A 12,536-nucleotide genomic window follows, 5' to 3' on the forward strand; every position below is an offset into this window, starting at 1 on the left:
CTGTATCTTCAGGTCTTGCAAACCACATAGCTTATCCATGAAATCAAGCCATGGTTTCAAAGACCCCTTTGTAAGTGGACTTAATTTTTATTTCTTTAGGTCACTGCAATGAAAAAGACATTATGTAGTGTGTGAGTGGGTATAAAAACCTCCCCCACTTCCTTCTTATTCTAAAGACTGCTGTAGTATAGTCTGGCTGGTCTTCCTTACATAGTCCCTGGCATCAACAGTTAACCATTTAACTGAAGCTAATAGGCTTTTAAATTGTATTTATAAGGTCACATGCTGTCTTTCAGAGGCGATAACATTTGTGAGATGTACTCTCTGAGTTTTATTGCTTTAGGCTTGGATTGGCTGGTCATTCAGGGTTTGTGGTGGAGAATATCTGAAATGGCACATGGACTTGGGTGCCTAGAGTGCTGTCAGCATGTTTGTTGCAGGAGTCCTTCCTTTCTTTGCAGAAGATGTTTCTGTTAGAGTTCGGACCCTTGTGCTGATGTGGTTGCTTTCTCCACTGAGAGTTTAGCTTTACAAAATGCCACTCTAGCCTAAGTATCATACAGTTTGTCAATTGTGTGTATATGAAATGTAAAATATGGGGAGATTATTTCAGAGGTGGGATGGAACAGGGGTTTTTGTATCTGACAATCCCACACATATCACATAGAGTGAGGAATGATCTCTGCAAAGATGAGTCAGATTTTGTTTGTTATTGCTGTTGATTTCCTAATCAGAAGAAAGCTTAGGAAAAAAGCATGTTGGCTAGCAGAAGAGTAGCTCAATAGTGGCAGTACCTTCAGTTCCTCTAGCAGTGTCTACTGAAAGCCTGTTGTGGAATGTCAATGTTTTATTGGTTCTGATGGAAGAGATAGTACCCCAAACTAGAAATATTGGAGCAGTTTTATGAAGTAATGGGATGAAGACACTGAGGTGTGTGTCGGGTGTGATTTGAAGAGGGAGCCTGGACAAGGTGAGGGATTGTAGAATGTTTTGAGTCACCAGTTTGGCTGAAGTATGTGGGGCGATAATTGGAAGGCTCCTATAAGATGGAACCAGGACACACAGGACAGTGAGTATGCTAATGATTGTGAAGTAGTGAAGTCATCTTTCATGCATTTGACAGCAAAGTGCATATTGATTGTATGCCAGTTGCCAACTAGGCAGAATAGTACATCAGGCAAGATCATAACTCCCAGGGGGCCTAAACTGGTAAGTCTTAATTTACTGCTTGATGGCATAATGACTTCGTAACTTTGAAATTTAATGCTTGTTGATAGGTCTGAACTTGTCTGTGATGATAAAATTACCAAGTCATTGAGTTTTATCAACTATTCTAATGTTGACGATCTAAGAAGCTATTATAAGAACCTTCAGTTTGGCCAACTGATCATAAGATATAGAAAGCTTTTATCATCACTAACAAATACTTTTGTCTCATAACCTGTTTTAACTGAAGGCCTTTGGGTTTGGTTTAACAGTGGAGTGAGAAGCTGCAGGCTCAGTTTTCAGCACCAAAAATAAATAAATAAATCAATAAATCAATCAATAAATAAATAGTAAGCTTTTCAGTTGAGATTTTTAAAAATGAAGAATATTTTTAAGCTAGTTTTGGTTTCTTGTGGATACCGCCTATTTTGATTTTAAGTTAAATATAAGGGAATATAATTTAGATGAAATATTTTCAATTTTCAATTTTCAATTGAGCCATGTTAAATTTAAAATCCAAAAGTGCCCCCATAGAAATCATTGTCTGAATACTTGTACCCATCTGTGGGACTAAGGATGTGGAAGCATTGGCAGTTTGGGGTTTTTAATCCTTATGAGGACAGTGGAGGGAGGAGTGATTTCTGCAGACAAAGTAGATGCTTATTTGTCGTTCCTGTAGATCTCAGACCAGAGGCAGAAGTAGTTTAGTCTGTCTTTCCTCCTCTTCCTCCTCCTCCTTCCTCTTCCTCTTCCTTTTTTTTTTTTTTTTTTGAGCTTGGTTTCTCTGTGTAGCTTTGTAGACCAAGTTGGCCTTGAACTCACAGAGATTTTCCTTCCTCTGCCTCCTGAGTGATGAGATTAAAGGCGTGCACCACCACCACGTGGCCAGAAGTAGTTTTCACAGCATCTTACAGACTTGCAGTGGGATATGTCCCTAGAAGTCTTTGAGGAGTAGATGTGTCCCTGTCACCTCTCCACCCCGTGGTGCTGGGGATCTAACTCAGGACCTCATGAATGCAAAGCAAAGACTCTTCCATGTGTTGATGCATTGTTTATGATCTAATAAAGCTACTGGAGATCAGTTTGCAAGGCTGACCACACTAGTTAGCTATAGAAACTGGACAGTGGTGACAGATACCTTCAGTTCCAGGACTCAGAAGACAAAGGTAGATGGATCTCTGAGTCTAAAACCACCCTGGCCTACTGGAGAGTGAATCAGAGCTCATGGCTTTAATCCCAGGATTTGAGAGGTATAAAAGGCAGAGCCATTCAGCTCAGGATTCTCCAGCCACGTTGAGGAGAACATAGCAGTCTGGGATTACAGTCTGAGGTTTGGTGGAGCCAGGATTGCCTTTCAGTCTGAGGTAGAGTAAGAGCTAGTGATGGATGCTTTGCTTTTCTGATCGTCAGCTTGAAGCTTGAACCCCAATATCTGTTTCTGGGTCTTTTATTTATCTTGCTACACTTCCAACTAAGCTCTGTCCCCAGTCTGAGAAGAGACTTAGAATGAAGAGGTCACAAGTATGATCTCACAGAGGCTGATATTGTGGTAAAAGTGGGGTGTGAGTATTTGAGATGCTCTCACCTTTTAATCAGGGATATTTGTATATGTCTGCTGTTTGGACTGCTGGCATTTAGTCTTTGCATATCCCATAATCACTCTCTAGTACCCTGTTTAAAGATTACTATACTCCTAGCACTTGGGAGACAGATGTAGGTGGATCTCCGTTAAGTTCAAAGCCATCATGCTCTTCAGAGCTAGTTTCAGGACAGCTAGGACTACACAGTGAAACCCTGTCTTGAAACACCCCCACCAAAAAAAAAAAAAAAATCACTGTACTCATTCGCTCTCTCATACTGTTGAACAGTGTAGTTAAGATTGTTGCAGGGTGGAGTATGTGAGGATTGGGCTTGTCCTGAGAAGTGAGTATGAAAAGCTTGGTTCTGTTGCCCAGCCTTTGTTAGGATTTGTCCTTAGTTGCTGTCCACTTTCCTCATACAACCATGGCTTTGTCATGACTGTGAAACTGTGGTATGATAGATGGATGATGAGGCATTTATTTCAGAGGGTATGAATTGATCTGTGAATTCACTTGATGGAAACCAGACTCATTTTTTTGGATGTAGTTGGTCTAGAGCTGGGCTTAAACTTTGGCTTTTTCTTATTTGTGCCCCCTCCCTACTGCAGGATACAATATTTCTTAATCTGCTTCCTCATTAGTCAATGGAGACTACTCACTTTTGTTGTAGGTTGCTGTAGTGAGATGCTTGGAAAGCACTGTATAAAATTCCAAGGGTTATTAAACGTCATGTATTGGTAAACTGATTGGAATCATTGGAACATGTTGTCATTTAGGTACTATTGTGTTTCAGATTTCAGAGTTTTTTGAATTTTGAAATATTTGCATGGGTTTTTACCAGCTGAGCATCTCAGATCCAAAAATCCAAACCCCGTGTCTTTTTGTGTATCTTACCTGTGTCTACAAGGCTATCACAGATCAGGAGATTGGAAGTTCTATGGGGATGGGATCTTGTCAGTCTTGTATCCAGTGTCTATGTAGATCATGCTTATTTCATTTCTAAGTTTAAAAACTTTTTATAGTTTTTTTCCTATTCCCATTTATTTTATTTTATTATAGAAGCACTTATATTTTATGTATCAATCCTCCCATTCCCCTGCCCTCCCACCACCCCTCCAACCTATCCCCTACCCACTCCCCAAGGATAGTGAGGTCCTCCCATGGGGGAATCATCAAAGTCTGTCACATCATTTGGGAGGGCCTATGTCCTCTTTCATGTATCTGGGCTGCAATAGTATCTCTCCATAGGGAATGGGCCCCCAATGTCCATTTCTGCACTAGCTGGCTCCACTGTTAGAGGTCCCATAGACTTCGCAGGCCTCCTAGCTGGCACCCACATTCAGAGGGCTTCGTTCAATCCAACGCTGGTTCCCCAACTTAACCACTAGGGTCTCTGTGCTCTCACTAGGTCGGGTCAACTGTTTCTGCAGGTTTCTCCAACACAGTCTTGGCTCCTTTGCTCATCTCCCTCTCCACAACTGGATTCCAGGAGTATGGCTCAATGTTTAGCTGTGGGTACCTGCTTCTGCTTCGATCAGCTACTGGATGACAGCTCCTGTTTGTCTTTCTGTGATTGGGTTAACTCATTCAGGATGTTTTCTTCCAGTTCCATCCATTTGCCTGCAAACTTCATGATTTCATTGTTTTTTTCCTCACTGAGTAATACTCCATTGTGTAACTGTACCACATTTTCTCCATCTGTTCTTTGGTTGAGGGGCATCTAGGTTGCTTCCAGGTTCTGGCTATTAAAAACAATACTGCTATGAACATAGTTGAATATATGTCCTTGTTGTATGAATGTGCGTTCTTTGGGTATATACCCAAGAGAGGAATTTCTGGATCTTGAGGTAGACTGATTCCCATTTTCCTGAGAAACTGCCATACAAAGTGGTCATACAAGTTTGCATTCCCACCAACAATGGAGGCATGCTCCTCTTTCTCCACATCCTCTCCAGCATAGACTGTCGTTGGTGTTTTTGACTTTAGCCATTCTGGCACGTGTAGGATGGTATCTCAGAGTTGTTTTGAGTTGCATTTTCCTGATAGCTAAGGATGTTGAGCACTTTCTGAAGTATCTTTCAGCCATTTTAGATTCCTCTATTGAGAATTCTCTATTTAATTCTGCACCCCACTTTTTAATTGGATTGTTTGGTGTTTTGATGGTTAGCTTGTTGAGTTCATTGAACAATACTCAACTTTATATGGAAAAACAAAAAACCCAGGATAGCCAAAACAACCCTGTACAATAAAGCAACTTAGAGGCATCACCATCCCTGACTTCAAGCTCTATTATAGAGCCATAGTCCTGAAAACAGCTTGGTATTGGCACAAAAATAGACAGGTAGACCGATGGAATCTGATTGAAAACCCCTGATATTAACCCACATGACTACGAACACCTGATTTTTGACAAAGAAGCTAAAGTTATACAATGAAAAAAAGAAAGCATCTTCAACAAATGGTGCTGGCATATCTGGCTGTTGACATGTAGAAGATTGCAAATAGATCCATATCTATCACCATGCACAAAACTTAAGTCCAAATGGATCAAAGACCTCAACATATTTCCAGCCACACTGGACCTCTTAGAAGAGAAAGTGGGAGGTACCCTTGAACAAATTGGTACAGGAGACTGCTTCCTGAACATTACACCAGTGGCACAGACATTGAGATTGACAATGAATAAATGGGACCTCCTGAAACTGAGAAGCTTCTGTAAGGCAAAGGACACAGTCAACAAGACAAAACAGCAGCCCACAGAATGGGCAAAGATCTTCACCAACCCCACATCTGACAGAGGGCTGATTTCCCATTTATTTTTCTTAGGGATTTATTTACCCCTGCACCATCTCTGAAAATATGGGACTGGCAGAGTGTAGTACCTTGCCCTGTAGCTAGACAGAGAAACTAGCTCTTTGGGGTCTGGTCTCTGGAAGCAAAGGAGGGACAGATAAACAATGGGTTCCACCCACAATAGCTTTGAATTTGGTCTGACATAAAACCGTAAATTTAAAATATTATGAGATTTTTTGTCTTATAACTCAATTATACTCTTCTCCAGTGTGCACATTGTAGATGACATTGGTGGGTTGCAATGTCAAAGGTTGTATCTTCTATACAAAGTGGTGTACCTCAGGTCTTACTACTGAGAAATTCTGTCCTGCTAGGCAGTGCACATGAAGCCCATGTATGGAAGAAATCCAGACCACAGGCTTTTGAAATGGTAGTTGTTTATGAATGTAAGTCAGTGTTTTTACAGGGACATGTGACAGGTAAGCCTTTATGGTTTTTGATGATACTTTCATAATTCTTTTTAGTAAATTAAATATAACCTTCTACCTAGTTTCTCTGAAAGAATGATTTGACCTTGTACATGAGCAACTGTATAAAGGGCAGGTTGCTCAACTACGGATTTTTTTTCAGTTGCAAAGTAGATTATATTATTTACTTTGCAGAACTGTTTTTAGGAGGGAAAAATACATACAATATATGTGATACAACACTATTATTTTTGCTTTAGGCTCATTGTATAACTATTTTATACTGTCTGACAGTAAGTTCCTCTGGTATGATCAGAGCATTCCAGATGTCAGTTGTGGGTTTCAGTAATTGTTTATAAACTAAATTTAAGTTGTACTTTTCTTTCGTAGATTTCTGAGAATGAAGGCCCATCTTGGTTGTTGAATTATCATAGTCATTCATGTATCAGCTGTCACAAGTACATCATTGAAAAAGAGGTAATTTCAGATTTTAAAGTAGCTGTTTATCTTTTAATTTTATTTGGGTTATATTTATGTCCTTAACATAGATGTTAATAGTCCTTTTGAACTAAATTTGACCCATCCACATTATAAAACATAGCTATTATATTCACTCCTTGTGTGCATGTGTATGTGTGTCTGCAAATGCACATGTGTGTGGGTATATGTACATGTATGTGTGCAGTGTGTGCAAAGGCCAGATGACAACCTCCAGTGTTGTTTCTCAGCATGGCCTACTTTTTCCTTTGAGATGAGATCTGTCCTGTCCTGGAACTCTCTCAGCTGGGTAGGTGGCTAGCTAGCGAGCCCCAGTGTCCCTGGTCTGCCTCCCGTGCTCTGGGATTACCAGAATATGCCATTTCATCTGGCTTTTAAAGTCTGGGTTCTGGGGATCAAACTTCAGTCGTTGTGTTTGCAAGGTTAGCACTTTGCTGACAGAGCTATTAACTAGCCCTACACACTCATTCTTTACTGGAGATTTTTGTTTTGTTTCTATTATTCAAAAACCTTTTGGTAATATAGTTTATACTGTGATCACCACTGTGCTGTGTGATATAGATCACAGTGAACTAAAACTTTAAAAGTGTGCTATAGGATATTTAAGTTTCCTCAGATGACCTTAAATGTTCATTTTGTATCACTTATGGCAAGGATAGAGTTTGAGAAATGTATCAGTAGTTCACTTTGTGGCATGACTACTACAGAATGTGTGTAAACACACCTACATGGTGTGACATACGTGCAACTAGGTGTATGGTGTTTGTTTTTGTTTATTTGAGACAGGGTTTCTCTGTGTAGCCCTGGCTGTCCCGGAACTAACTCACTCTTTAGGCCAGGCTGGCCTTGAACTCAGAGATCTGCCTGCCTCTGCCTCCCAAGTACTGGGATCAAAGTTGTGCACCACCATCACCCAGCTCAGATCTCCGTTTTGTACTTAGTATAGTGATATCAACTGTAGCCTGTAGTAGGCTACCAATGATTAGACTCTTGGTGTAAAAAGAATGAAGAGTTCTATTTTGGTTTAGATTTGGTACTAGGATCATTTGGTAAGCCGGATGATAAAAAACGAGGAGAAAAAAGTTAGGATTAAATTATTTTATTTCACTAGGTGTGGTTACATGATACCTATGATCTCAGCACGTGCAAGGGTGAGGCAAGTGAGAGCACTAGATTTTAGAAGTGTTCCTCCTGAGAAAATGTTGTGGTTGTGAAGGTCTCTTCCTTTAGCTCCATAAACTTGTTTCAGAGATAACAGATCTGCAGTCTCAGTGAGCACACAGAAGTGGCAGTATGTGTATAGGGTCCACTGGAACTAATGTTCTGTTAGCATTTTGTATTAATCCCTCATCACTTGCTGTGATAAGATGTCACGAGCACTCAACTTATGTAAGAGTTTATTCTGTAGGGACAAGAATCCATTATGGCGAGGAAGCATGGCAGCAGATTGCCATGGCGGTTGGAGCGGCAGGAGCCTGAGTGTAGCAAGCTTTCTTGTGGGACTGTCTCTGGATAGCCAGCCCCTGAATAACGACATGGAGACTTTTTATTAATTATGAAAGCTTTCCTTTAGCTTAGGCTTGTCCCCAACTAGCTCATATAATCCAAATTAACCTGCTTCTCTTAAATCTATGTTCTGTCATGTGGCTTTTACCTTCCCTCAGTACAGCATGTCCGACTTGCTCCAAGTCTGCTGGTGAAATCCCTTACCCTAGATTCCTTCCACTCACTTCTTCTCTATGCCAAGAAGTCCCGTCTATTCTCTCCAGTCAAGCTACTGGCCATTCAGCTCCTTATTAAAGCAACCATGGTGACACATCGTCACACAGTGTAAACAAATATTCCACAACACCTGAGAACTCACATCCTCAACCACAAGCATGAAGCAGAGAGAACTGGAAATAGGGTGAGGCTATCGAATCACAAAGCCCATCAGTGACTTACTTCGTCTAGCAAGGCCGTATTGCCTAAACCTCCCCAAATAGCACCACTAATTGGGGCCTAAGTGTTCAAATACCCAAACCTATGGAGGACATTTTGCATTCAAACCATGACACATTTGGAAGAAAAAATAATTACCATTGTGTCCATGTAACTTCTGGGAATGACTGTACTTGTGTCAAGATGAACTTTCATTAGTAGGAGAGATTCTGGAAGGATCACTGGAGAACTAGGGGCCCAGGGTTTCTTATATTTTTTTTTCTTTAGTAACTGACTGGGAGCTTGTGTAACTCAGTCTTTGGGATTTTATTTCCCCATGGAACGAGAGAGAGTGGAATACCAAGAGTCTCTTTCACCCAGAGGAAGAAAGTTCGGTCATTACCAGTACTGAGCTATGCTAGTCTGCAGGGTCAGGACCAGTCCATTTGTGCCACATTTGGCAGCATAGAGTAAGTATATCACAGGTGTGTGGCTACCTCTCTCTGCCCATTCCTATTGTCCTTTGGCGTAAGATCCAGAGATAGAAATGGAGTGGTGTCCTGGTTGGCTGTGTGTCCTCAGGCAGATGGCTAGTTCTACTTATTACATAGAATGCAGCAGCTGTTGTGTTCCAGTAGTTGGTGGGTTAGTTATCAGTCATAGATAAGGTAATTTCAGTGATTAAATTATCTGTCTATTGCTTTATCCAAATTGACTTTGTGGAAAGAGAGTAATGAGACACATCTTTAGCCAGTTCTCAGGAAAAAACGGCATTCTATGTAATAAGTAGAAGTTTAACATTGTTTTTAAAGGAGAAATATGAGGCAATATGAGATTATTTCTTTTGTCATTGGATTTTAAAAGTGCTCATCATCACCATGTCTGTCTTAGTGCTTTTGATTGGCTGCTTACAGTGTATTAGAAGTGACTAGAGTGTTACATGAGTGACTCCTCATTAGCCTAGCAGCCTTGTGAGGCAAGTGGCATTATCCCCACCTTAGAGATAAGGAAAACGAAACCTGGCAGTTGAGCAGCCTGTCCATGCTTGCTAAGAGGCTTTCACTTTCAGGTCAATGCTGGCCTCACTTCTAGAGTTTGCTTCTTGGCTCTCCTTTTATGGACCATATATTTATGTAGCCATTGTGTGTGAGCTTCTGTGTGATGAGTTGGGCATGGGCTGCTGTCCTCAGGAAGCCCATGGAGGAGGTTTTGTGCCCTGCAGTTTGCTGGCAGTGTCCCTGCTTCCCACTAAGGAACCAGCTTGCGCCACACTGTAACAGCCCCGCTACGGTTTCTAACCTACCATTTATTTGGTGTTTATGGTATGCCAGCCTCTGTGCTAACATTATTTAAGTTAAGCCTTAAAACAACCTGTGTTTTGGTGACTCTGGTATTCCTCATTTTCTGGATATGGCAGCTGAATCTGAGAGAGTAAGGTCATTGCCCTCTAGTGAGTAAACTCAGGGAAGATAGCTGAGATTTGAACCCCACTGTTGTAGTTCTCTATCCACACCCCAGACACACCCATATGCCCTGGAGCATTGGAAATGCAGTCACTATAAAGATTTCAGATGCTTGGATCAAGCCAATTTGAAAATAAACTGTTGTAAATGGTTTTCTGTGGATGCACGGATCAAGATTCACGGGGCTAGTCTCAAAATAGGTTAATGTAACTTTATTTGGGGAGAAGGCACAAGAAAGTGGGTCACTACCACAAGTTCCAGCTCCAAGGATTCACCCAGGCTGCCCTCTGTGACCTGAGCAGAAGCAAGAGAGAGCCTCCTGTCCCGACCCCAGACCTAAAACCCACTCTCTGTCATGTCTGTACCTGTGACCATGCCCAAAAGGGTGTGGTCAGAGATACAGGTGAATATCTCACTACATTTTTTTCAGCTACAGAAGTAGTATTTGCCTAAAAATTGGGAGAGCTGTTAGACTACTAACACACCAAAAAAGCTATGTTTGGCATGTTTTCCATTTCTTCCTTGAAATGATTATTCCATGTTGTAGATAGATTATACTTGAGAATAGGAGCAAAATTTAAAGAATCCTCAATTAAATTTGTAAAGACTGGTTAGATAACTTATTTTTGGCCCCCGATAGGAAGATAAATTGCAAGTTAGATTACGTATGGGGAGAGTGACTTCATAATGATGTAGTAATAATTGTGGCATTTGGATCTCATAGGTGAACATAGCTAGGGAAAAATGTCTCCAAAAATACCTCAGAGAGGTATGAGAAGGAGAGATAAGGGTCTACTATGGATCATCCTAGTGCACTTTCTAGTGCCAGGACCATCTGTTAAGATGCCTTTTCGTTCTATGAATTGTGCATTTGTGTATTCTGGATGGTAACATTTTTTTGAAAATGTGAATTATTTTACTGAATGAGAGTCTTGCAGTGATATAGCTCTTATTATCTCTATGTTAACTGTAATTAGAGTTTTAACAACAAAATCATCTCTCATAAAATATACATAATATACTCGTTACATATAAAAATTCCTGGGTTTTCTTGCATCTTTATTGACCAGTAGAATTTATTGCTTAGTTTTCTAGTTTTATGCTTCCAGAAAAATTGCATGGAAAATCTTCCCTTATGCTCCCTACCCCCTGCCTCCCCAATTTTCTCTATTTTTCAACTTTTTTCCAAATAACAAATTAATAATTGACATGCTATTATTAACTAGAGTGCATAGTCTAGGATTTATATTAAGATTTGTATAGTCATATAGGTGCTGAAAAAGTCACAATTTTTAAAATCTCTTGTGAGCTTTTAAAAGGAAAATAACTTCTCCTCTGTCAGCATCCCTAGTCCAGCTCTTCCAAGAAACAGTGGAGTTGTCTTCTTGTCTCCTTAGAATCATCTAGCATTTCATCTGTTTAGTGAAAACAGTGAGGGTAAATGTTCCCTGTAAACAGATGGTTTTTGTATGCATCATATTTGCCATTTAAAGCATAGTAAGTCACCTTGAAACAATTTCTTCTCCTCCTTCTCCTTCTTTTTTTGAGACAGGGTTTCTCTGTGTAGCTTTGGAGCCTATCCTGGCACTCGCTCTTGTAGACCAGGCTGGCTTCGAACTCACAGAGATCCGCCTATGTCTGCCTCCCGAGGGCTGGGATTAAAGGCGTGCGCCACCAATGACTGGCTCACCTTGAAACTTCTTAACGGGAGGGATTATTAGGGAACTGAGGACAGCTTTCTGTGTATTTTCTGTTGAACAGTCCTCTGGGAATAATAATGCTGTAAACTAGCATATCCAGTGCTGAACCATAGCCACACCTGGGGATGGGCACTGGTGCTAAAACACATAGTGTAAGCCTTGGGAGCATGCTGTTTTCTAGAGCTGGGAGGAAGTGCTCTGACATGTGTTGTGCTCATCCCATCACCACCTTTGTACCGACAGAAAAGCTCTGACCTGGTGTCACACAAGACTTAAGAGTTCAGTTTCTGTGATGTTTTAAACCAACCGAAAAGCTTTGACCTGGTGTCACACAAGACTTAAGAGTTCAGTTTCTGTGATGTTTTAAACCTCTGAGCAGCTTATTGATTATATGATTAAATGTGTCTCAATAACATGTATGCTTTCCCGTAGAAAAGTGGAAATTGAAAAGAGAAACATGAACTGGTCAAGGAAGCTGTAAGGCTCTTTCATGAAAAATCAGCAATTGTTTTATTGCTTTCTCATAAAACTGTGAGTGTTTGCATTGGAAGATATTGGTGGAGGCTTCTTCATAATGGAGTATTATATATTCATTTTAGAAATAGAAGCTTCATTCAGTGGTTTGGTAGACTGTTGTGCTTGAATGCAGAAGAAATAGTGACAACTCAAATAGATAAGCTTTAAAAAATCATTTTCTATTAATTTCATTGTATGAAAGACAACATGCTTTTCTAGAAGCTATATGGTGAACCTGTTTTCTAAACTTTTTGTACTGTGAGCTTTTGACAAATTGTCTAAAAATTAATTTGTAACTATATGCATGACAACATTATAGTTCTTTGTTATGTGAAAGGAAGTGCCTGTGATTGGTAGCTGGAAAAACAAATATGTATTTACACACACTAGAAC

At 40.4% G+C, this 12,536-nt stretch overlaps 1 protein-coding gene across 6 annotated transcripts in view; it reads left to right on the plus strand.

Moving 5' to 3' along the window:
- Disp1 (dispatched RND transporter family member 1) overlaps positions 1-12,536 on the plus strand; it is a 137,838-nt gene that overhangs the window by 13,653 nt on the left and 111,649 nt on the right. For 3 of the 6 annotated variants that reach the window (XM_027418777.2, XM_035445071.1, XM_027418780.2), the window contains exon 2: positions 6,437-6,523. The exons of 1 other annotated variant lie outside the window; for it this stretch is intronic. The gene's annotated coding sequence lies outside the window, so the exon portion shown is untranslated. Of the gene's footprint in view, positions 1-6,436; positions 6,524-12,059; positions 12,159-12,536 lie in introns of all 6 variants that reach the window. 2 more of the 6 variants (XM_027418778.2, XM_027418781.2) reach the window with 1 other exon arrangement.

The sequence above is a fragment of the Cricetulus griseus genome, chromosome 5 (assembly GCF_003668045.3).
Source record: "Cricetulus griseus strain 17A/GY chromosome 5, alternate assembly CriGri-PICRH-1.0, whole genome shotgun sequence".
In the NCBI taxonomy this organism is placed as follows: domain Eukaryota; kingdom Metazoa; phylum Chordata; class Mammalia; order Rodentia; family Cricetidae; genus Cricetulus; species Cricetulus griseus.